At 28.9% G+C, this 26,819-nt stretch overlaps 1 long non-coding RNA gene and 1 other non-coding gene across 2 annotated transcripts in view; one reads left to right on the top strand and one right to left on the bottom strand.

Moving 5' to 3' along the window:
• Positions 1-2,333: 2,333 nt before the first annotated feature.
• The window catches only part of LOC136796746 (uncharacterized), a 370,575-nt gene continuing 346,089 nt past the window's right edge, over positions 2,334-26,819 (top strand). Inside the window, exon 1 of the long non-coding RNA XR_010844487.1 lies at positions 2,334-2,456. This is a non-coding gene — a long non-coding RNA (uncharacterized lncRNA). The remainder of the gene's footprint in view (positions 2,457-26,819) is intronic.
• Positions 14,046-14,117, bottom strand: TRNAE-CUC (transfer RNA glutamic acid (anticodon CUC)). Its single transcript has one exon. It is a non-coding gene; the product is annotated as a tRNA-Glu (tRNA).

The following is a 26,819-nucleotide window of genomic DNA, read 5'->3' as shown; positions in this document are numbered from 1 at the left end:
GCTAAGTCCTATCCTCATCAAAGTAGTTAAGTACAGAATTTTCTGAAAATCTGTCTCCAAAGTTCCTTTAATTATGTTTATTTGAAATATTTAACTATTTTGAAATGTTAATAGTAACAAATATGGATAAATTTTAATATTTACTAAAGTAGAAGATGAATAAATAGAGACAGCATCGTAGAAATTGGAAAATTGGACACAGCCGAGCAGATCCGGTCTCTCCCGATTTCGAATATATGGACTAGGCTTTGTTATATTTTGTTAAACTGTTGTACATTCGGCAGGAACAAAGTCCATATTCGCCATTTATATCTCGAGAAATCCTTAGACACGAATTTTTATGGTAACAGAAAAATAAAAATTTATTGTTTGAAATTTTTTCCTCCCAGGATGGTAACTCAAAGTTATATGATGCGCGCACCACTCCAGATTTATGTATGATGGAGTAGACCATATACTAGACAAGTCCAAATTTCTAAATCTTATAAAATAATCGTAATTAATTGATACTATACTTTTGGACTTTGATACACTATTATTCTTCTATTATCATCTGATTCCTCTCTTGTTTCCTTCTAAATTGTCTATGATTGCTTGATCTACAGAGAACTATCAGCTGGGATAGAGATGAAATTGAATAGACTTATGAGTAGTTTCATACAATTTTTCCCCCAAGTTACAATGGCTTCCTGAATGTAATACACCTTAGTAACTTTCTTTTCGAAGTCCTAAAAACAAAAAAAAAAATAATACATCCTCACTCTATGTTCCACTATTCGTTCATTAAATATAATATCTTAACATACTGATTCCTTCTTTTGTTGGATTTATGTATATAAATTTATCGTTGGGTAGTATTAAAACACGCAAAAACCTTTGAAAACGGAACGATATAATGTCGGATGGGTTCTTATATGCATAGGTTCGACGAGGACTGTTCAGGCACTCGTACGATATTTCTATCGTTGGACGTTCTGACTCTATTGTTACCATACAGTGAATGATATCATTATGCTAATGTCTGTCTACGATATTTATTTTTGTGAAACATGGAAGAGGTCTCATACTAAACTGAAAATTTCATTGATTAAATTAAAATAAAAACATTACAGCGATATCATCACTCTGAATTTTAAGCTGATTGGCAGCACTAGCATGGTCTGTAAATCCCCCTTTTCGGCATAATTATCCCACTCTCTGACAGCACAATTTTTTTTTTCTGATCCCTGTAAAACAGAAAAAACAATAAATTAGTGAATGCTTTATTACGAGAAAAAAAGAATAAATCATATTGAGTATTACCTTTTACTACCTTTGGTATTTTATGGTACCTGTGAGATGTCCATTCTATATGGTCCTACTAGTAAAGAAAGAATCCGGAAGTGAGGGGCTTCTCTACAGCGCGATTTTTTTTTTTTTTCGATCCCTCTAAAACAGAAAAGAAACAGTGAATTAGTGAGTGATTTACTGTGAAAAAAGGAATAAATCGTGTAGGATATTACTTTTTACTACCTTTGGTATTTTAAGGTACCTGTAATGTTTATTTATTACTTGTGAAATCCATTCTAAATGGCAATATTTTTAAAATCCGGTGGTGAGGGGCGTCTCTATAACGCGATATTTTTTTCTGACCTAAAAAATAAGAACAAACAATTATAATATGTACAATTGAAAATGTATGTACATATGTTGGCAAATTAAAACATCTTGTTTTGCCAGTATGGCATTGTAAGGAATGTTGCCGGGTCCACTGAAGACGGTGTCATGGATGATGGCATGTGTTTGCCTGTAGCTTACTAGGAATAGGGAGGGGCTATTCCTGCTGGATACAACGCGATTTTTTTTTTTTTTTTCCCGAACCCTCTAAAACAGAAATAAAAGTTGATTTATTAGTGCATTACTGTGTAGAAAGAAAAAGTAATTCGTGTTGTGTCTTACCTTTTACTACCTTTGTTATTTTAAGGTTACCTGTTATGTTTAATATCACATATGAGCTATCCATTCAAAGGAGTTATTTTAAGTCCGAAGGTGTGGGGCCTCCTCGTGATACAACGCGATAAAAATTTGTTACGATATTGTACCGCACAATATCATACGATAATTGCCGCATGCATAAACCCTGTTTAATAGATCTGCTGTATCTTTCGATTATGAATGATTAAGTTAATTTCTGTGATGTTCTGCTCGTGCAGATAAATTCAAAGATGCATATATATGCATTTATATGGTATAATTACACAGTTTGACAGATGTATCGGGGCCAGGGACTGTTGGCGCGCGTCAAGATAGCGCCACTGGTTACCGGTAAGGCGGCAGTAGTCAGAAAGCTGCGGTGTTCTCTGGTAGGCGGGTGTCGCATTTCGGTGTGTAGTCCACTCTTGTGTGTGATCCTCACTTCTACTTCTTGGATACTGCCCTCTGCGGCCTTATTTGGATTAGTGCCTGATATTAATAAGGTAATGGAGCGGTTGTCATTGGAATATGATAAGATTATTTGCTTGATTTGTCACCTATGGCTTTCTTAGTTAAAATAATATTAATTTTAACCCGTTATTTTTTAACTGATAAATTAATTAAGCTAACACTTAGTATAAAAATAGCATTATTTATTATTATTAAGATAATTTACTAACACATTCATTTTATATTAACCTTGAAATCTATTAGTTTATAACTTATATTTCATAGATGTCATTAAACTTTAAACATTTTTTAAACTACTTATGGTTTTAATAATATCAGTTTTAAAATCATCATAATCATAACTGAAATTTCTTATTCATATTTACTTGCTAATGCAAAGTGGTTTGGGTGTCTTCAAAATCTATTAATTACATTTGATTTTATTATTGAATTTTCAAGAACATTGTTATATTTAAGAATGAATTATTCAAAAAGAATATTATACAAAACACTAATGACTATTTAATTTTTTTTTTTTACTATAATTATTTGTTTCTTGGTTGTATACCTATCAGATTAAAATATGTTTTAATGTTTTATATTGAAAATTATTAAAAACAAAATAAACTTTTTTTCGAATATTTCACTTTTATAACAAAAAAAATCTCTTTTTTTATAGAGGTTGTTTTGCCTGTTATTTGTTGTTCATTTCGATTTTTCAATAGGTTGAGAATGGTGGGCTGCCTATTTATTACCGATCTATCTTAGAAAAAATTATAAATGAACATCTAGTATTTTATTCCAAATATAGGAAGTGATGGATGTAAAATGAATTAATAAAGATAATCAAATTATAATACATTTTAATTTCTTTATTAATAAACAATTTTTCTCTATGTATAGTGCTATTCGTTTTACTATAGAATAATTAATGAAAAGTCATAACTTATCTAAGTTAAGATTTCACTTAAGAATCAAATTATTACCCAATTAGGTATAATAATACACATATTATTAAATGAATTATGTGATACTATACATGTCATTAAGTAATCGTTTTAGTTTGTAATAATTTATTATTTTATTCAGTATTATCAGTATAATATTAATTACACAAAGTTATCTCAGGAATAAAATTTACTAAACTAACTTGATGAACTAACATCATATGCGTTGTTAAAAATCTTTTTTATACACATGCTGGCATGTTTTAATTATTTTTCATATTTTAAATATTTACTTTATCATAAATTAGATTGAAGAAACCGTACCATGAACTCGATTTTAGTTCTGGATCAAGACATTGGTCATGGTTCAATTACTGATTGCAAATACTTCTTATTAAGATAAAATGAATTATTGAATGTTAAAACTGATTGTGTCGAAGATAGAAATTATAATAAAAGAAAAGGAATCAGAAACGAATACCACCTGCTCAGCGATAGTGAACGTATTCAGATAAGTCTGCGAGTCGTAGGTCGACGCAAGGTGATAGTTCATTCACCTGGTCTGTTACGTGCTCAATACGAGTCCATCTCGGTTATATTGACATTTTATGGTATTTTAAATATGTCTTAAAGTAGTAATTATGTTTATAAGCAAAATGTTTGTAATCGGCACGTCTTGTCCATTTTTCTTATTATTCGTCCTCATTTACTTGTTGAAGAATTCGAAAAAGAAAATACCGGGCGTGCTGTACGTGGAAAGTACGGTACACAAATGTACCTATAATGTAAGTTCAAATACAAATACTTTGAATTTTTCAAATCCATTCATTATTTATCTCTTTCAATTATAGTTGTAAGATAGATATTAAGATTTAATATTTTATTATGCTTATCGCGTTATTTTTTTTTAAATTAATTTAATCCGCAAAGTATTACAAATGTAGTCTCATCAGATGTTAATGTCCATCAGTTGGTACTAGAACATACACAAATGATAAACATTAAATCAAACATTCGATTTTAACACTTTTAATTATTAGGTAGTTTTGGAAGCTGCAACAGCTTTTATGTTAAAATGATAAAATCTTGAAATTATTTCTAGAGATAAAACTAATGATTTAATTGTTTAAGTAAAATAAATTTAATCCATTTTTTCTTTTTTTGTTTCAAAACAATTTATAATTCTTTATAAGTCCGACGATTCGGCCATCCTCAAGAATATTAATACAATATTAGAACCACATCAATTACAATAAACTTTATGTTAACTTACTGCCCAGATCATTAATTTCAGTTCACAATTACCCTATTATGTCAATTCAACATATTAAAACAGTCAACCTTCACTACTACAATTTATCACAAAAATCAAGTTGAGATAAATTATTAATAAATTAATTATGATGAATTATAGTAGTGAAGGTTGACTATGACTATAAGTTTTAATGTAATATTTTGAGTTGACTAAGTAGCGTAGGTGTGGATTGAATTAATGACCTGAGCAGAATAGCCGGCATAAAGTTTTTAAAAATTGATGTAATTCTAAAATTGTATTGATTGTCCTTGAGGATGGTTGAATTGGTCGAAACGTCGGACTTTTAAAAAAAAAAAAATTGTATTGAGACTATGGATACAATTTATTTTATTTAAGCAATAATAACCAGTCTCAAGAAAGTGTAAAGATTATATATAAACTAATGATTTAATTTATATAAAGCTAACATTTAAAAGAATAAACCATAAAAACTGACTCATGGAGAATAATGTAACTTATGAAGCTATTAAATTCCTTAAAACACTTAGAAGTATGGATGAATTTGAACAAAAATAAGAATAAAGTAAAACTTAAGGGCCAGTCACATCTAAATAATATACGTAGCTACTTTTATTCCAAATATAATAAAATCATAATCGAGAAAATAAAAATTACAGAAAGCTATTTGGTCTACAAAATAAATTATGAAGATTCACAAATATAAGAAAGTACCCACTCAAATATTTAAGTTATGCGTTTCCGTGGACAATTATAATAAATTACAGAAATAAATTATAAACTGATAATTACAATTTTGAGGTACTATTAAGGATATGTTTATATACTTATATCAAAGATTGATTGGTTGAATTTTAATGATGATTCTACCAAACTTTTACCACCAAATAACCTAGAGAATTGATTATACTATAATTTATATTACTATAATTAATTTATACTCAACAAAATAGAGAATTAATTCCGCTCATTCCGGTTTATGAAGGAAATACTTTTATATGAGGGATAGATCTATTAACATACAATTATTATTATCTGACAAAAATAAATATCCCTAAAGAAAAGTTTCTGTAGTTTTATACTATTTAGAAATTATTTTAAAGTTGACTTCTCTTTTAATTAACGTTTTCATTTTTTGACGAAGGTTTCTCTTGGATTAGGGAAGAAAGTCATATTGAACATCTAGTTATCTACAGTTATAATTTATGTGTATAATTTATATTTAATTTCGCCTGATTAAACTTTTAACAAATTAAAATTTAGTATATAGAAACTATCACTTCTTTGCTATTAAAGATTTTTTTTTAAAACTATTTAACCTACATTAAATTTTTTCAAAATACTATTGCAATCCTTTTTTTTTTTTTTTTAGAATATTACTTAATTTTAAAAACCAGTCTTTCATTTGGGTTATGATAATAAGACAGTTAAGAAGGCAGTCTATATGGAATTGTAGGTTTATTTTTAGGTTCTTGATAAGGTAAAAGGTTGGGTACCTGATAATACTTTATCTGAGAAATACCCTCATTTTACTTCTTTAAACTGACGAATTGATTTATTTAAGTATAGATTTTTATATTTATTAAATAACATAACTACTGTGGAGTCTTGATACATCGAATTCCCCGATATAACGAATCTGGAAATATCGAATTCCTGTATAAAGAGAATCTGAATCTATGATATTTATCGAAATAAAAAACCTGGATACTTCAAATTTCTCGATATAAAGAATATAAAAGTCAATTCAATGAAAAATGTACCTCTTTATAAATAATTTCAAATCCTCTGAGAAAAATGGATTTAACTTGATGAAAATCCTATATAAAATCCTTGATGCTCCTTTTACGTTACAACTAAACTCATCCAAAAATACCTTAACATCCCATACGTTGCAGTTTTGGCCCAAAACAGATATGCGTCTTTTCATTCCAAACTCATTACCCATCCTAACCCATTGGTTCTTAATTTCTCATCCTTAACAATCCCTGACAATCCTCCGAGGTATCTGAAAAGAAGATGGCCCCGGGACATTTTTAAATTGATGCTTGAAGTACAACCCATGGATGGTTCCTTCCTAACATTTTCAAGTGTTTGAAACATTCATGAAATTTACTTATTGTATTTATTATTTTATACAGTTGTAAATCCCATTAAATAAATAAAAATAAAAATCTTGATGAAACAAATTTTCATAGTGATTAGTTGCGAAAAGGACCTCTATTTAACGCATTGTCCAGGTATCTACCTCTGTAAAACGATTGAACGTGTCTTCACATGGATCTTTCCTAGCCCTTCTTCGACCGTTCTCTCTCTTTCACTCGGTCGTGTATAATTATATATTTTACTTTTATCCTCTAAAATGCATACACTATTCTTTAAAAGAATATACCTATTTAAACAAACTTAAACATAAAAAAGCATCAAATTGAATTACTCATAAAATGTAGTATGCATTAATAAATCAATTTATTTTGAAATAATTTTGTTTCAATATTGTATATATTATTTTATCATTATGTTATTTTATTTTTCATACTGATAGTTTGATTATGTTTATCTTTTTTATTCTTTAGTTTGTATATATTTTAAGAGAGTTTTTTTTATTTTTTTTTAATTTTAGTATGTATGAGATCATGTATCACTATTGCCTATTGTCCACAACTGTGTGGCAGATTGTAATATCTATCAATTTCAATTTTGTTTCAAAGTCACCCGTAAGACTTATCTCATACATACTTATCCATGACCAGTAGATGCAGAACATACTAACCTTGTTTGATTATTAATTACTTTATGACTAGCGACATTTTTTTTTCTATAGAATATTACATATTAATAAAAATTATAAATACAAAGTTGCTAATAAAAATACTGCAACTTGCGTATATCTAGTATATCCTGTAATGTTCAGTTATCGGATTGCTTCTTTTCCATGTGACCTTTGCGTGGTCCACATTCTGGCTGTTAACCCCTAACCTTACATCATACTACCTGCTCACGTGTGTCTTCTCTTATGTAAATCATCCGCTAAACAACATATTCTCTTATTCATAGGTTTAAGAGTGATTGAGTCTTTGTATCGTGGCGACATGGTTCCTCCCCATCCTTTCAATAGGGGTTGGCTGTGGTCCGGTGCGAAGTTAGATATCCTAAGAAAATTCTAGTATTCTAGTTATCCTGCATTGTTCAACTGTTTACACTTAAATTTTTTGAATGTATATTTTTGGAGGATCTAGAGGTTCAGCCAATAATAAGAAACTATATTTTGGCGATTATCAGTGAAAAAAAAATGTTTCTCTCTATTATTTTAAAACGCTTTTAGGCATCATCGTGTAATATTTTATTTTACGTATAATCTCTGTGCGATATTATATATAACGTTGAATGATAAATATGGGTCGTAAAAAATTTAGTTTAATTTGAGTTCTATCAATGGGTAGATTCTCCACATATTTGTGTCATGTCATTATATCACCTACAACAAATTTACTTGTATATATTTTTACACAGTTTTAAATAACAATAAATAAATTATAAAAAAAAAATTAAATTTATTTAATAGAATTGAGTTATAATTTATATTATTCAATTTGAACAACCAGTAGTACGATAAGGTGGGCAGGGGGTACTCCCCTAGTTTATAAAAACAAAATTTGTTTACTGATTTATAAAGACTAAAGACTTTTTTCACTGTAGATCATGAACATGACACCAATAGAATCTTGAAATGTCACTAATATATAGTTGTTGTATATATAATTTGTTATATAGTAACTGATCCTCAATATCATAAAATGTATATAGCTGTGAAGAAAGGCTTTGAAAATTATCTGTTGCCAATCGCTGAAAAGTTCATGTCATATTTATTTTTAAAAATATAACAAAAATATTTGAAGAGTTGTTCACATTATTTCTTCTTAGTGCGGAATCTTCCGTAATTCAAGTAGTCTTTGATTATAGTGGTTATAAACTTGAAATGAATGGCTTGAAAATGAATAGGATATTTTGAAAATCTCAATTTTTATCCATATCTTTTTTAAATAAACCGATCAACTTGAAAAGTTTAAAATGACGAAAAAATATTTACGTAAAATTAATTTTCTGGACCAACATATCGTATTGAAAACCCCATTTAAATTTAAAATCTCAAGGGTATGGTTATTATTTCTAAAACGTATTTCTACTGAACCTGGGTTGAGTTCATTTTTTTTTTAACCTGGCACTATTGTGAAGGAATTAAAAGGACTTAAGCTCCAGCACCGTAAATGTGAAACAGGGAAAGATGAATTTTATTAAATCTCTAAGGGATGATTGGCGGAATTTTCTGCCAACAACTTTTTTTCATCTTCATTTTCAAAACAATTAAGAATAAACTATTTTTCGAATAGGAAATCCTTGCCTAAGGAATTTAACTTTCCTCTCCTCCCCTCCCCCCAAAGAAAATCACTACTTTGAAACTGTTTTTTTATTGTTAGTGTATTTACTAAGCTAAATATTTGAATATTTCTTATCTCAGTATATAGCTTATCTTTTTAATATTCCGCTTGTCATTAAGGAGACTTTGGCACCCAAATCATTTGTCTATATTAATCAGGACCAAATAAATTAAAATGTTTTTTAAACACGCAAACTTCTGTTTTTTGTTTTTATTTGTTTCGTGTATTCAGTACTGTCCTGAGTTATGTTATTTGTCCAACAGTTGAAGGCCTAGGATTCACCAAAAAAAAAGCTTCATAAAGGTAGTTTATGGGAGAACTGGGTATTGTAGTAGCTTTGTATGTATCGAGACTCTCAAATATTACCCTTTGTAGTGTTAGTCTGAAATTGGTATGCGCAGACCCAAGTTTTTTTTCCGTACTTAAATTTTTTGAATTGGTTAAGTTTATGTGAAATCTTTCAGGCAGAGACATAGGACAACAATATTTCCGATAGTGTTGGTATTTGTGTACTTTATAATGGGCTTGCTCGAAATTCACACAATCGCCATATCCACATATTTGGTAACTGTTTTTACAAGATTCTAAAAATTCTTCAAAGAATATTAGCAACATTTACTGATAATAGAGCCAGAGATATTTTAGCAATTCAAAAATATTGAAATATAGAGCTCGTAGGACAATATTTTTATTTTTTATCACTGTCTCTTTTGAAAGTTTTTACCGATAGAGCTATCTCTTATGGACTATAACGACTTCCTGTAGATTGTACCTTCCGAAACCTTCATGTTTACACAGGTTGGCCAACTGAGTAACAATCTCTTGTACCTCGGATGACTTCCGGTGCGGCTCTTGTTAACAATATATCGTAATTAACGATAATTAATAGCGCTATCCTTCCAAGGCTCCTCGTGAAAGGAGGTTAATTCTACCAGTTTCCCTTTTATAAGATGTAAGAGGGGAGTCGGTCGCGTTCTTTTTTTTCTTTTGGTCGTATCATTCATTTTAAATATCCTGAAATACGATTTATCCAAGCGTGTTCATATAGCAAATGCCAAATATTAGGTGTTGCATTGGTCTTTAAAAAAAAAAAATAAATGAGTTAGATGTTTTTTTTTAAACAAGAAAAAAACACGTCCAAGAAACTTAACGAAAGCGTTGATCTAAGTTTAACATTCCGTTTTGGTTCATTTTGAATGCAATTTTCAGTTAAGGTTTGATCTGTTATTTTGTAATATTTTCTTAGAAAAAATTGGGTTGGTGCTTAGAGAAGTACCTTTGGGGTTTTAAAATTTACTCTCTTCTCAGTTTTTTTTTTATTGAATCACTTTCCCTCTGCTTTACAATAACGATTATATTCAGAACACTTGAAAAAAAAAAATATATAAGAACTATATACCAATTACTCTGAAACTAGATCCTTTCAAAAATGACATGATACAAACATGTGGGGAATCTACCCATTGATAGAACTCCAATAACATTTATAGAGGAGAAGATTTAGGGGCCATCTTCTTTTCAGACGCCTACTAGGATTATCAGGTAATAAAGGAGAAGCTAGGCTAGAAACAAGTGGGTTTGGGAAGGTTGAGAAGTTTATCAAGGAAGGATTGGTATCTGTTTCTGGCCAAATCGGCAACATATGAAACATTGAAGTCCTGATGGATGACTTAATTTGTGACAAAGTAGGGAGCATTAAGGGTTTTATGAAGGTTTTTGACTGTAAGACCTTAATTTTAAAACTGAATTAGAGTAAATACGTTTTCTCCTTGAGAATGTATATAATTAACAACTCACAAGCTCTATAAACCTTATCTTTCCTAACTGCTGATACTTATACGACTCGAGACGTTATATTTATAAGTAGAGAGCCCTAGAGTTGCCTCAATAACAATTAATAATGATTTTTTTGTAAATGGAGCATACGATTTAAAACATTAGAATTCTGGGGTTAAATATTCTCTATTTTGAATGTTAGAGAGCGTGGTGGCACAATGGCAATGCGCTATAATACTGACTCAAAGGATCCAGGTTATTAATAATAAATAATTATTTATTCTGTTTATTATACTGTAGCTGTGAGTCAACTCTGAGCGTTTTGGAGTCCTCCTGAGGTCCACCCAGTCTCATAAGTGGGTACCCTTAATTAGGAAAAAAATCTAGCTGTTGAGCGTGATCTTGAAAAAATCACCTCCATGTATAACCGTTGTTATTAAAACGGTGCTTCCAAACAAAGTACTGAAGCCCTGACCCTTCATGGATCGTAGCGACTAACATTATTATTGTGACTATAATTATTATTTCAATGCTTACTTTATTACAGTTTTAAATACTTCATTTGATTCTATTCTTATTTTGTTTGAAAATTGATAGAGAAAGGATACTATACTTCTCAAGTATAATTATTAACAATTATTAGCGGATATAGGTGTACGTAAGACCTACGTAATATTAAGGAAATGGGTAACGCCACCTAACCACAAATAGTGGAAAAATGAAAGCGTATTTGAGAAATAAACTTTACAGTGCTTTAATAGGTTTTTTGTAGTCAACTAAACGATATTGTGAACGGTATTTGAGTACTATAAAAAGAAAACAATTTCCACGTTTTCATATTGCTGTTAACACAATAAGAATTGTCTAACTATCCTATTATATTTGACTCGAAACCTAAGGATTATGCTCGATTTCCGGTAGGATATAAAACATATAATAATAAAGGTGCTTTACTTAGGTTCAGTAACGCAGTGGAGATTACTTTGATCCTGCAAGACTCAGATGAATTTATTCAATCTCTATGGAAAAAGGTTTATTAAAAAATAATATTTATAATTTTATTTTGCAATCATAAGAATCTAATCTAATAATAATTAAACCTAACATTCTGATATCATTTTACTGTAATAAATTATAAAATATTGTTTTCATGGTGTAATGTTTTGTTAAGCTAAACCGTGTATTCTTAGCTGAACAATGCAAGGTGCAAGGTCATTACTGCAATAAAATGTCTTTTCAAATTTATTTTTTAAAATTACGATTGCTTTATTTGGTTTAGAATTATATTTTATAACAAATACAAACAATCCTCGTTTTATGATGCCCCCTTATTTCAAATCTTTTTGGGAGTACGCCGTTAACCAATTTAGGTCAGGAACTGTGTAAATTCAGTTGCCTTTTGAAAAAAAAAAAGAAAATTATCGCACGTATACTTGAAAAAATGAATGAGACTGTCAAATAAAGCGATTTAAGTTGTATGCACAATATATAAAAAACTTTATACATAAATAAAAAACTTTAGTATAAAAATTTTCGTCAAGTAACTTAAATCGAATTTTCATTAGTTAGGTTTCAAGGGAACCTGATGTAAGTACAGAGACCACCTGAAATCTTTAAAAAAAATTTTATTAAAAAAAAATATATATCCACTCTCCTCTGTCCTCCATGTTTTATTTGAAATTTTCGCAATTAAATAGTTTTCGCAATTATTTGACCGGTTGAGAACAAAAGTTGTATAAGACTTTCTGTCATAAAACCATAAAATAATAAATATTTAATTTATTACTGAGTGCATTAGTTTCAAGTGCTTTTAAATCGTTGTAAATCGCTTGTGACTATTAGTTCGGAGAGAAAAGTCATTTCTTACTAAAAATCTTACAGATTCCACAAAAGTTTTGAATACCTCAAAACATTAGATTTGAGTTACATCACTTTTACATTCAACAGATCAATTTATTTTAATATTCACATGCAATTAAACAAATTTCAACCGAACAAATTTTAAGATTTTTAAATATATATATGATATTTAATTAATGTCAGTTATTTCCTACTAATGGAATGGAAGTAATTAGTTGAGAAACAGGTTTTCAAAGAAAAAAATAAGAATCTCGAACATGCTCAATGAGAAAAAGGAAACGCCTTGTAGTTACATATTTAGAATTGCTTCACTTCCGGCCAATTTTGCTTTTCAACAGGATGAACCTTGAGATTTAGTTAAACGTTCATGGATTTTTTTTATTATTAATATTCTTTATATTTGAGATAGTTAAATAATTTTGAAAATTTTAAAAAGGCGACCAGTAGTATTGCCAAAATATAAATGAAGGTTTCTGAAAACTAAACCATATGAGTATTAAACATCAGTAAAATGATTAAAAATTTTAAAAGAAGTTAATTAATAGAAGAAGAAGCACCCTCATTGGTCAAACTTATTATATTTGTGCCAATATTTTGGCCTAAATTTCAGGCCTATATTAGACCCGAATACTAACAACCATTGTAATAAAATAAAAGCAGTGAGCTAATGTACAAATCCGCCAACAATATATAAAATAATTTATGTAATTTTTTGTTTGTTATTTTATTTTATGTCCGATGAATGATTCTTCCCAAGAAACAAGCTATACCTAGATAGAGATTTTAAAACTCGTTGACCTAACAATACTTACTAAGTCTTTTTTCTTTTATCTTTCATAACTGTGTTTAGCCAAAAATTTGTTGAATTTATCTGTTTCTTTTTATATTAAAATTGCACTAAACTTTCTTTTTTTTGAGCTTTAAATATATTTCTTATAGTCGATCATAATATTTGAAGTCCACTCATAAAATGTTCACCTGTTCATTGAATAAAATATATTTTATTGTTTTAAAATTTTAATGGCTTAGAATGTGACAAGCTGTTATTTTGAAAATAATTGGAGTTTTGTGCCAAATATTCGTTTAGCTTCGTTTTCCTACAATGCTATTTATTGAGTACGTATGTCTTGTCTCATAATTTCTGCAAGTTTACCTAAAATATTATGAAACATGAACGATAAAAACATTAAGCAAGAATAGTAGACATTTTTGAAAACTCTACTGAACAATGCATAAGACATTCTTGAAGAGCTCAATTATAGATAGTGATTTTTTTTTTTTTTTCTAAGTTTAAAAGTTTTCTATAATTGAAAATAAAAAATCGACTGAATTAAGAAAAAAAGGTAATTCCGGTACCGGGAATCGAACCCGAGCCTCCTGGGTGAGAGCCAGGTATCCTAGCCACTAGACCATACCGGACGTTGAGAGCGCTCCTCATATTTTAATAATTTAATTACTTTTAGAGTGTGTATATATATATATATATATATATATATATATATATCTAATATTTTGTATAATAATCTAAATTTATCGTTTTAATGTACAATTAATTAAATTTATTTAATGCAGATTTTAAGTCTATTCAGATTTAAACCAATTATTTGTATAGATAGGTACTGAAATCATCGACTTAATTGTCAGGGCCCTGTTTCATAATGAAAGGTAATAGTATTAGTTCAAAATACAAGTATAGAAACAACGTGGTAATTGCACTAATACTTATATTTTTCATAATAGGGAGGACTATTGGGTGATATTACAGGAGTTAAAGGTACTAAAGTACAAGCCAGTGTAAATTAAGTTAAATCGACAAGATTAATAGTATTGGTTTGTACTTCATTATGAAACAGGTAGTCCAAAAATGCTTAATAAATAAATTAATCTATAAATAGTTTTTTTAATGAAATCAAACATTGTTTAAAATAGGAAAAAGATAAAGAATTCATTTTTTGAAACTATAAATACATGCTAAATCACTAAATTTAAATGAATCCATTTTTAAAATTATTTTTGTATTTTTTACACATACAAATATACTAAAAATAATAATATTGAATAATATAAAAAAAAATTTCGTTTTAATATTGGAAACATGTATTAATAAATACATTCATTTATAAATATATATTTATTAATAAATTTTTTGATTCATGCTATATATTATTGTAAAAATAATGAAGATTCAACTGGTACAACTATAAAAATGAATAAATTTATATGTATTTAGTTTAGTAAAAAATAAATAAATAAGAAATATTTTTTGTGAAGCAATAAAGTATCTTACATAAGCAATATATGTACTACATAAACAACTTTTTAGTGATCACTGTGTAATATTTTATTTACATATGAGGAGAAATAATCGGAACGGGTCGTAAAAAATAAAGTTTAACTGATGAAGAACGTATTTTAAGAAAAAAAAAACAAAAGAAATGAAAAAGACTATCTGCATAAAATCTAAAAGTGATTAAGAACATTGTTTTTGAAGAGGCACTAAATTGAAGTACAAATTAAAATGAAGCATACATTTTTGAATTTGTTTCTGCTTTCTTTATATTGAAAAAAAAATACAATCTGACCTACAAAATACATGTATATTATATATGTAAAATTACAGTTTTACAATTTGAGGAATAAGTACAACTTAATTTTTTCCGATCCCTTTAAAACCGAAAAGAAACAGGTAATTAGTGAATGCTTTATTGTGAACCGTGTTGGGTATTACCTTTGGTTTTTTAAGGTTACCTGTAATGTTTATTTATTACTTTTGAAATATCCATTCTAAATGGTACTATATACTAAAATCCGGAGGTGAGAGACCTCCTCATGTTGAACAATTAAATGAACAGTTATATAATTTGTTAAAGGGAGGTTGGTCAGGTGTTAGCCGGGGATAGATACCCCCTAGTTTATCTTTTTGTGTTTTATATCTCCTGAGTTTATTTTTAACTAATTAATAAATTAAATAACTAATTAAACGTTAAATCACTAGATACCAATGAAACGATTTTTTTAAATATTCTGGAATTTTATATACATCGATTATATATCGAAATATACTGAAAATAATAATGTTGATAAAGATAAATAAGTTTTCGTTTCAGCATTGTAAACATTTATTAATAAATATATTTTAATACATACATACAAATTATTGTTAAAAAATGAAGATTTAACTTTATCGAACAGTTTTTATTATTTTTGTTATTGAATGAAAACAAATTAAAAAATAAGGTAATAATACAAAACGAACCTGAAAGGCAAAATTAAATATCACGTCTTTATTTTATAATAATATACCTTCCGTAAAATAAAATAGATAAAAAAACTATTAGGAATCACTTTAACGGTCCCACATATTAGCCTGTATCCACCAACGACAGACATACGTTATAGTTTATCTAACTTTATAAATTGCTATATTTATAAATTAATTTTAAGTTTTGTTCTGTAGACTATTACTAGAACCTGATTTATTACTCGCCGAGGTCCTTTCTTCAGTTCCCAGCAATTATCTCAACAGTAATAATTTACTGTTATGTCTTTTACAATAATCCAACTATGATTACAGTACTTGGAGGAATAACGTTCCGGGAATTTCGGACCAAGGGTGTGTTACTTTGTTGTCTTTTTTTTTAGACCACCGCGTCGGTAATTACTAATTTCTTCTTTCTAATTTAAGGTGGGATTGATGGAAGTGTAGTTTGCTAGCGGAAACCTTGAAGTATTTTTATTACTTTTTATATGCTATTTATGTATGCTTTTTAGTATTTTTATTCAAAAATAAACATAGGTAAATAAATAATTCTCTGATGAGGAAGAGAAAAATAAATAACTAGGAACATTGTTTTCTTTCATGTTAGAAGGCATCTTATGCCGTTTTATTTTTGAACCAGATTTACGACACTTGTTATGGAAATTTTTTTTTAACCATAAGCATTTTTTTTTTAATTTACTTAATATCATTTATTTACATATTGTACAGATTTCATACAAAATAATTTGTTACTTGTATACAAATTACGGTTACTTTGTGTAATTCCATTTATTGATTGAAATAATCAATGAAAGTATGCATTCAAAAAATTCAAATTTAATTCGATATTTTATTTATTTATTTTTTAATATGAATATTATAATTGTTTACTATAAGAATATAATATGCATTATTGTGAAGATTTAAAATTTGACAAATCTGTTTGATGTGTAAAAATTCTCTTTCCCCGGTTCAGAAAATACTTTTTTTAAATTATATCAAGTGTCATAAAATGTAGTACAAAATCTGTTATACGGTGTAATCTAATATATCTAATAAATTATTTTAATAAACAAAAAAGAAAAACTGTACTTCAGTAAGTAATAGTGATTACTGTCTAAACATTTAGATAATGATATGATAGCTCGGTTTTTCTCGTTAGTCTTCATATGATCCGGTGAATGAAAAATGTATTCAAAAGAGTTTTCGGGAGATACGACTTTTTAGAGGAAGTGTGAGTAAAAATGTTTAGCTTTATTTGTTAATAGTAGTAGTAGTTAGTGGTAAGTATCTTCCATTGTTTAAAACCATTTGAAGTTCCAATCAGTAAATAACTAATTAATTATTTTTATTTATTTAATTTTTTATGAAAATAAATTGCGATGAGCAAAGAATGACTTACATAAAATTTTTTGATCTGGCCAAAATGGAAAGATACTCTTCCACAGTAAACTCCAAATCCAAACAAACTCACCTATTCGTTTTCTCTCATTACAATCTATTCTCGATCACGGTTCGGGACGTCTATAAAGAAGTTTCCAGTTGGACCCTTGTTCCTGAAAGCATAGCCTCCTGAGTAGAAGATTTGAAACTGTCTCAAAAAGTATAATAAGAAGGGCAGAAATAGTTTTTTTTCCGGACAACCGGTACTGTTATCATTTTAAAAATATAGTTTAACATTTGAGCCTGATCTTGGACATTGCACGGACTCAGTGCATATTTCAGCAATAGCCACGAGAGTACAAAATTATAAAACAATTAAAATAGCGATTCGCATTTTGCCCGTTCATTTTTGGGCGGGTTGACTGTTCCCATGGAATGCATACTCGACCCTCACACTCTGGTGAAAATAGGTTGGTTACCTATTAGTACAAGAGCCGGGAAGAAAAAAAGGCAGTTATCTCACCCCACTTTTTGATTACTTTAATGAAAACTAGGTATAATTTCTAGTAAAAATTGATTAGTCTGCCAATTATAGGTAGAGGGAATAAAAAATAGCTATAGTCAAAACCTTAAAAAAACATTAATTTTTCATGCGGAGCTCTATATCTTAAAAACTAACAACAACACCAGAAAATATAAATAAATAATAAAGGCTTAAAGAACCCGAAGGTTCGATGCCGATACCACTAAACGCCCTCTGCATAAATCCTTCCAGTGATCCCCCTCCAAACCCAATTCCACTAAATCTGTTTTAACACAATTCTCCCATCTACGTTTTGGTCTACCCCCCCCCCCCAAAAATATAAGAGAACATTATTTAAAGAAGAGTAAATTTGCTGAAATATTAGCCCTAAAAGAGCTATTTACGTCCAATAGTTCTCGAGATATAGATTTTTAAAAAGCAAATTTTCTAAAAATCTACTGAAAGATTAGTAGTTAGTCAGTTTATTTTGAGAAATCTATATCTCAAAAACTAAGTGACATACAAATGTCTATAAGCACTCAAATTAAAGCTAGTTTAATGAACTATAAAGAAGTTTATGACCTTTACCTTCGTAGGAATAGTAGTTTTCATGATATTTGCTAGAATAAATTGATTTATTGCTGTTCCGACAATAATTTTGATTTATGAAAAACTTCATTTCAGAAACCATTGAACGTACAGATGTCTGCCAGGTTCAAATTAAAGCTAGTTAAATTTACTACAAAATAGTGAATTATGTTTATCTTTGTAGGAGTAGTAGTTCTTATGATATTTGACAAAATAAACTCATAAAATGATAATTTCTAGTTGTTCCTATAAAATGTTGGATTTTTGAATAACTATATCTCTAGATCCGTAAGATGCACACATGTTTGCCAACACTCAAAATAAAGGAAATTTAACTTACTATAAAGTAGCTTATAACACTTATCTTCGTAGGGGTAGTAGTTTTTATGATATTCTCATATGAACATAAATTTGGCAAATGAAAATTTGTTCGAACAACTATAAATAAATTTATTTTAGCAAATTTCAAGTAAACTATTACTCCCACGAAGATAAACTTCATAAACTACTTTATAGCTCATTAAACTAGCTGTAATTTAAGTGCTAATAGACATCTGTACATCAAATAGTTTTTGAGATATAGATTTTTCAAAATAAATTCACTAACTACTGATCTTTCAGCACATCCCATACAACATTTTATCTTTAAATGACGCTCTCTTAGGTTTTCTTGTGTTCTTCCTACTTTTTAAGATATAGAGCTCCGAAATTTTTTTTTTTTATCGCTTTGAAACAGCCGCCCTTTTGTATTCCCCCTACCTATACTTGAGGCAGACTCATCAATTTTGACTAGTAATTATACATAGTTTTCATTAATGTAATCACAAATTGGGGTGAGATAACAGCCTTTTTTTCTCCTCTTGGGCTCTTGTACTATCTGGGGTTATCCCTCCTCTCCAAGTATGTTAGCAATAACCAGGTAAGAGGTAAAAAAAAATGTTGCAACTTTCAATCAATAAATATGTTGTTTTGATTATTTTCACCATCAGTTATTAATCGTGAATGTTATTTTTAAAATAAAATTAATTACTTCTTAATTAATTATTCCGTTATTCTAACAATTATAAAATATAATTAGTAAATTGGGGAATAATAACTTTTGCTTAAATAAATACAACGGTTATAAGTAGTTGAAGATACAGTTGTAAATCCTGTTACCACTGTTAAAAATTAGCAGTTTAATTTTAATAGCTAATTGACTTTTATTTCAGAAATATGATCGATATATATTTTTTTTTTCCTAACCTTAAAGTTAAATTAAGAGCGAGACGAGACAGACATAGCTTCGCCAAGGCCTCAGCTCGCAGGCCGGAACTTAAAACAAAAAAATGCTCTTAAAGTCCACTTAGGCTGTTATCTTGGTCGAGGAGCATGCCCTATCGTGATGGAGGAGTCGGCTAAACAAAGCCACATTAAAGAACGAAGAGGTGATAAATTTCAAGGTGAATCTTACATATTGTGTGATCTTGCCCGGTGAATCATTTTTGTTCTTTTTAGGCCAAGGAATATGTGACAGCACAATAAATTATCCAGAGGTCATAGGGAAGGATACTCCGTTTTTAATGGACTCACATAAATCTATGACTTCTTTTAATTTGTTTTAGCTTTTTAGTAATAAGCAATCATGTAATATGGGTCTAAAACATCATTCACAAATTGTTATTTGACTTACCTGACTGAAGTAATAGAATTTACACTGACATATAAACGTAATTAGCGGAGCGGCTCAGTGGTAAGACATTGTACTGGTAACTCTAAGGACTCGGGTTCGAATTCGGCTCTGACAGATAATTATTTAATTTATTACTGTAGCCGTGAGTCATTCCTGTGGGTTCAGAAGCCTCATGAAGTAGGTACCTTTAAATTACCTTCTTGCAGAACTTTGTGTATTAGCTTTACTTTCTTTAGTATTGCCCTCCTGATAATTTCTGGGTTATTTATCGTCGCTTATTTATTGTGGGTTATTTATTGTTGCGGTACAGATTTATTTATCTATATATAATATTCTTTATTTATTCTGGGACAAATTAAAAATATTGAAATTATAAAACGTGATATAATATCACTAAAACTAATTAACTATAAAATAAAATAAGAAAATAGTGATTAACATAAATCACGTAATGTTTATATAAATACAATGTTTAATTGGATATTGTAGAAATCTAATAACTCTTTGGACTAAATGAATAAATATAAAAATAAATGAATATATATATTATTTTTTTAAAAAAGATATAAATAAACATATATACATATACATACACCTATCTAATTTGTTTTATTTTCAAGTCATTTGAGCTGCAAATTATTTATTTATTTGTATGAAAAGATACGTAAAAAATTATAAATATATTTTCAAAAAAAGTTTTCAAATGTATTTTAATTTTTAAATATGACAATTATTAGGTATTAGTTGGTACCTTACAGTGTACTACCAATACTTAAACAAGTATTTTCTTTTTTAAATTTATGTCACTTATACTGGATTTTTATAATGCTGGTCAAATAGCTTTAGTATTTTTATTCTTGTTTTATTACAAGAACTACATATGCTTTTTATTATTTTACAAAAGGGGAATAATTATGTTCTCAAAACAAAATATTTACTCCCTTATTTTTACGTTTTAGAGATTAAAGAACACTTTTGATTCCGTGCCTATCAGCCTATCTGCAGTGAAATCTGTTTTCGGGCATATCACCTATTATTATTAATCCATTTTGATAATATTTTCAGGAATTTTGAAGTTCGAATGTAGAAAATAGTACCATCCATTATTTTCTCTTACGCATGCGCAAACTTATTTTCTTGACACACTAATCGAAATCAGTCAAGTCCGATTTGGTCTATAGTTTAAAAAAATTTGGGGCTAGTATAAAGGATGGCCCATAATAGATTTTCTCAAATACCGTTATCTATTTTTGCTTACTCACGTGCAAAAGTATTTTAATTTACATACCTGTATTTCAAAAAAAATCTTATTCTGTCCAAAGTTGGAGAATTATTGTTGGAATAGTCCATTAATTTTATCAAATTCCATTCCTTTTAGTTGCGCTTGCGCAAAAATGTATTTACCTTGACACTTCAGTATTTCAAAAATGGCTCGTCCATTAGATTTAATTTCTGAACGACAATTCCTTGACCTTGAAATATTGAGATTATGTTTTCTACTGTAATATAAGCAGTGAGGAAGCTATACTGACCAATTTACTTGGCAGACTTATATTTTATGTATTTTTAAATATACAAAATATTTATATAAAAATGAAAAGGTATCAGTGAGCTTATTAGCAAACCAATTACATAGCTGTTTAAACGTTATTAACAACAAAGAGCAAAGAGTTCATTTCATGATACTTTATTGCCTTTCATGAGGTTCACTTTCTCAAGTTTCAATTGGTCTTAAAAATGAAATTATATAATTGTTTATAAGGCTGTTCAAGGATATTACTGGAAAGTGGAGAGCCAGCGAACGGGTAAAAGATTACGAAAGTTATTTGATTTGAGAAACAAAACAATATTTTTTTTCTTCCATAACGTCTTGTTGAAACGTCTGAAAAGTAGAAAATCGCCAAACAATGGCGAATGTAATAGAGAGATTTTCTGTGACAGTCTGCTATTTCAGTCGCATCTTTGATCGATTAGGGTGTCTGGACATCTTTCTGATTTTTTTTTTCCAAGCTATAAATTTCTCCGTTTCTCGCGAAGAACTCTCTTCTGTAATGAGTACGAGTGACAGAGACGAGCGAAGGAAGAAGTGTGTGGAAAGCGAATGTAACACTGGGGCAGGAGTGATAAGGAGTTGTGTCGTCAGCATGGAAAGTATCTCTTCTTCTAGTCTAGGGCCAGGTCAGAGTTGGGCAAAAATGATTCGATTGACAAGAGACGAATACTTTTTTATTCCAAGTTTTTATTCAATTGACGAGGTACGAATAAATTTTTATTCGAATAAAAATACGACTAAACAATTCGAATACGTTTTTATTCGAATATTTAAAATACTATTTCAATCGAATAAAAAATTAGTCGAATGAAAAATTATTCGAATACAAAATTAGTCAAATAAAAATTTGATTTTTGTTTTTATATTAATTTATTTTTTTACCACCTTCAATTTCTAATGTATGAGGGTCCTATTTCACACACTCAGACGAGTAAAAAACGAAAATGCTATCGATTTTAAGATTCCATATCGATTTATTTTAATTTTTTTTATTTCTAACTCATAGGGGCCAATTTATAGGTTTTCGGATATACAGAATATGAAAATACTATCGATTTTAACATCGCGTATCGATTTATTTGTACTTTTCCGATTTCTAACATGTTAGGGTCCCTTTATACGTTTTGAGGAATGCAGAATATGAAAATGATATCGATTTTGTGATCACTTATCGATTTATATGAACTTTTCTGATTTCTAACATGTTAGAGTCTCTTTATATGTTTCAATATATGCCAAAAATGAAAATGCTATTGATTTTATGATCGAGTATAGATTTAACTATCGCGTTTCGATTTATTTTAACTTTCTTGATCCCGAACATGTTAGGGCCACTTTACATGTATTGAGATATGTAGAATATAAAAGTACTATCGATTTTAGTATCACGTATCGATTTATTTTTAATTTTTTTTATTTCTAACACATAGGGGCCAATTTTTAGGTTTTCGGATATGCAGAATATGAATATTCTATCGATTTTAAGATTGGCTATGGATTTATCTGAACTTTCTTGATTTCCAACATGTTAGGGTTCCTTTAGTTTTGAGATATGTAGAATATGGAAAATACAATCGATTTATTTTAACTTTTCTGATTTATAACATGTTAGGGCCTCTTTATATGTTTCAATATATGCCAAAAATGAAAATGCTATTGATTTTTAGATCGCGTATAGATTTAATTATTGCGTATCGATTTATTTTAGCTTTCTTGATTTCTAACATGTTAGGGTCCCTTTATACGGCATGAAATATGCAAAATATGAATTTGCTATCGATTTTAAGATTGCCTATAAATAATCAATATGTTACTAGACTTGCATCTCCCCACAATATTACTATTTCTCTTATCATTAACTGCATATTTTAGTAAAGCAATTTTCCGAAAATCCATTAAAAAAAGAAATTGGAAACTTCAACAAATCCTTTTTTAAACTTTAATCTCATAAAATAAAAGTGCATGTTTTTGAGTTTATATTGTCCATGTATTTATTTTATCTTTTTATTTATTTATATTTCTAACATTTTGTCTGTGTAGGTTTTTTGTTCCTACTGTAGTGACTAAATATTTTAGAATATATACAAATTAAATATAATTTCTATCAGTTGTAACCTAATATTGTTTGACTGTTACTCAGATTTAACAATTTAAGGATATCCATAATAATTATGTAAAATGATAAATTTGTTGTTGTAATAATAGTGTAACATGTAAAATGGAAAACTATTTCCTTCTTTTAGCAAACAACATAACATTTAACATGGTTCTAAATCTACTAATGGAGAATAACGTCAGTTATGCTCCACATCATTTAGTCTGTTGTCGTTTTGATAGGTTAGTTGCTCATAGTTCGTGTTGTTTTTGTTTTGGACGTTTTCAAACTGTAATAAAGTAATGGATAAAAATAATAATAAATGGAAAACGACTTAGGATATGAAATGAGGAACAGGTGAGGTGGAGGAAAGATAATGTGACGAATATGTAAGATTTTATTATCTCGTCAGGATTATTATATTTAAAAAAAATATTCCTGAAGATCTGCTTGGAGGACCTCTGCATTTAATATATAACATGGAATTTAAATTAGGCTGCTCAAAATCTAATACTTTTTATATTTAACACATCATGAATACCCCTATTATGATTTAAAAAACAAAAATAATAAGAATTGATACTTCACTCTTTCAGAAAGAAATATATAGGTATCATAAGAAACGATAGTCGAGATGAGGTGTCTCTGGAATGATGCTTTCATTTTTAATTTCTTTAATTTTTTTTTTCCGTTTATCGAAATATTACAATCTGCCACAATCAGGGGCAATAAGAATTAAGTCTGTAAGTACTCAATCATACCATATATACATATTAAATTAAAATCAATATTAGAAAAGTAAATAAATAATAGTAATAAAAATGAAATAATAAAGATAAAATTAAAAATAATAATAATAAAAAGAAAATAAGTTAGATATTTTTAAAAATATTAGAATAGTATTTTCTTCGGTTTAGTATATGGTATCACGTATAAGGTATAGATACTAGTCTCAGGTTTGAGAGACAATATGAAAAAAATAAATTAAAATCACTTTAAATTTTTTATACTCGTTCCATCTTTATATATTTTTCATTATATTGATACACAATGAAATTAATATAAATGATATTGATCTTGATATTTACGCCTTTTAGACTAATTTACCCAGGGCAATGGTGTTATAACATTATTAGTTCATGCATAGTTGTTTTTAATTAGAAATTAGAATTCCATCATACTTATTATGAGCCATCTTATCTTGCGTAAAAATGTTCCATTACTCGCATTATTGTTAAATTAGTAATATTGCTAGCCTATTGTATGGTGTTATTAAGAGACTCGCAGGAGGACTATATCATCAAGTGTATTACTTCATCTGACACGGTGGCAGGAAACCTACTCTAAATTCATAGACTGTAAATTCGAAAAATGATCGTGGCACTTATCTTTTATCTATCCGATTAAGTCATTTTTAGGTTAAGAAATAAATATAGGATCTATTTGAAGTACATGAATGATCCAAGCATAACAGCATATGTTAAAAGTCCTCTCAAATTGATTATGTCTTTATGTAGGCAAGCTTTAAAAAGAAAGAAAAAAAAAAGTTGGCTCGAATATAAACATTTATTTGGTTGTTAGATTAAGCAATTCAATTGTTAGGTTGATTGAAAACATAATCATAAAATAAACAAAAGAGTTAGAATAAAAGTAAAAAAAAAAAGCCTTTTAGAAATATAAATACTAGCCAACGGTCCCGAATACAAGTTGATTCATTCCGATAGGTCAGAGGAAGATAGTTTACTGTCAATACGTGTAAGTCACAGCTCCGTAGTTATGAACACCACCACAACTTTTAAACTGGTCCAAAGTTGGTAGGTTCAAGTCTGTACTAGCTACGAAATGTGCAAAAACCAAGATAGCCACATGGGTTCTTATTAAGGGCAGACAGGGTCTGGTTGTTGTAATGCATTGTTCCAGCGGACTGATTAGCAATAACTCATATTCCAGTCAAACACCAAAGACGCATAGGTCTGGTTCCGGACTGCAATGTTGACTAAAACACTCAAAATGTCCATTAATAATACCAAATGAACGCAGACTGGGCTGATTAGAAACTATCATAGCCACTAATCTTAAAACGAAGATGGTCGACCTGTTGCTACGCGACGCCATAGCAACGCTCATCAACTTTAGCAACTGTTTCTTTTACATAATTATAACAACACAAATGTAAATACGTATTTTTCTTCTCAAATAACTAAATTCTATTTAAAAAAATATAAATAAAAATAAGTGAAATTAAATTAAACTGCCATAAGGCAAACGAAGATATCATGTAAATTTGTATATATATATATAATGTATTGTATTATATATGTGTATTCTGTAACCATATATAAAAATAAAGAGGCTTGAAAAAAAAATTAAATTAAACAATAATACTAACAAATACTTTTTACAAATTATTCACAAAGTAATTATAAAATATGGAGTTAACAGCATATGAGAACAACGTTTTCCTGTATAATCAATTAATTATGTGGTTAAGGTGCAACATAAGGTGTATATACCTAGCAATAAATTTAGCTTCACTGCTGCTGTCTCCAATGTGTCTCCATGTAAACGGGCTGTTATGCTTTTTCTTGCGTCTTCCCATGTTACGAACACAATAGCGCACTATATATGGCCACTTTATATTTCACTATATTATATCAAGTCAGTAATATAATAATAATAATAATACAAGACATCAACACCGTCTATGCTCTTACTTCTCATCCAGTAATTTGTGAGATGGTGTGTTGACATTAAGCTATGGCACCTTTGCATACTTAAATCGTGCGTTTCGGAAATGTTTAACCTTCAGCTTGCAGTATTTGGGCAAATATTGTCGTAACCTGGCGGTTCTGCTGGTCATGCTGTCGAAACATCGTGTGGCATTGTCCACGCATGAAATTCGCTGATTTGTGCCGAGATAAGGTGATGAAAGGTTAAGTCAAACATTGCCAATTTTGAGAGGCAGTGCGTCTGGTCCCTCAAGGTCCGATACTTTTTGACAAAGTATATATTAATAATTAACGATTCAATAATGTCTTTAAAGTATATA

This window comes from Halyomorpha halys, unplaced genomic scaffold (assembly GCF_000696795.3).
Source record: "Halyomorpha halys isolate HHAL.00 unplaced genomic scaffold, Hhal_1.1 Scaffold706.1, whole genome shotgun sequence".
Taxonomy (NCBI): Eukaryota; Metazoa; Arthropoda; class Insecta; order Hemiptera; family Pentatomidae; genus Halyomorpha; species Halyomorpha halys.
Note: the sequence above shows the minus strand (reverse complement) of the source record. Positions and strands in the feature narration are given on the sequence as shown.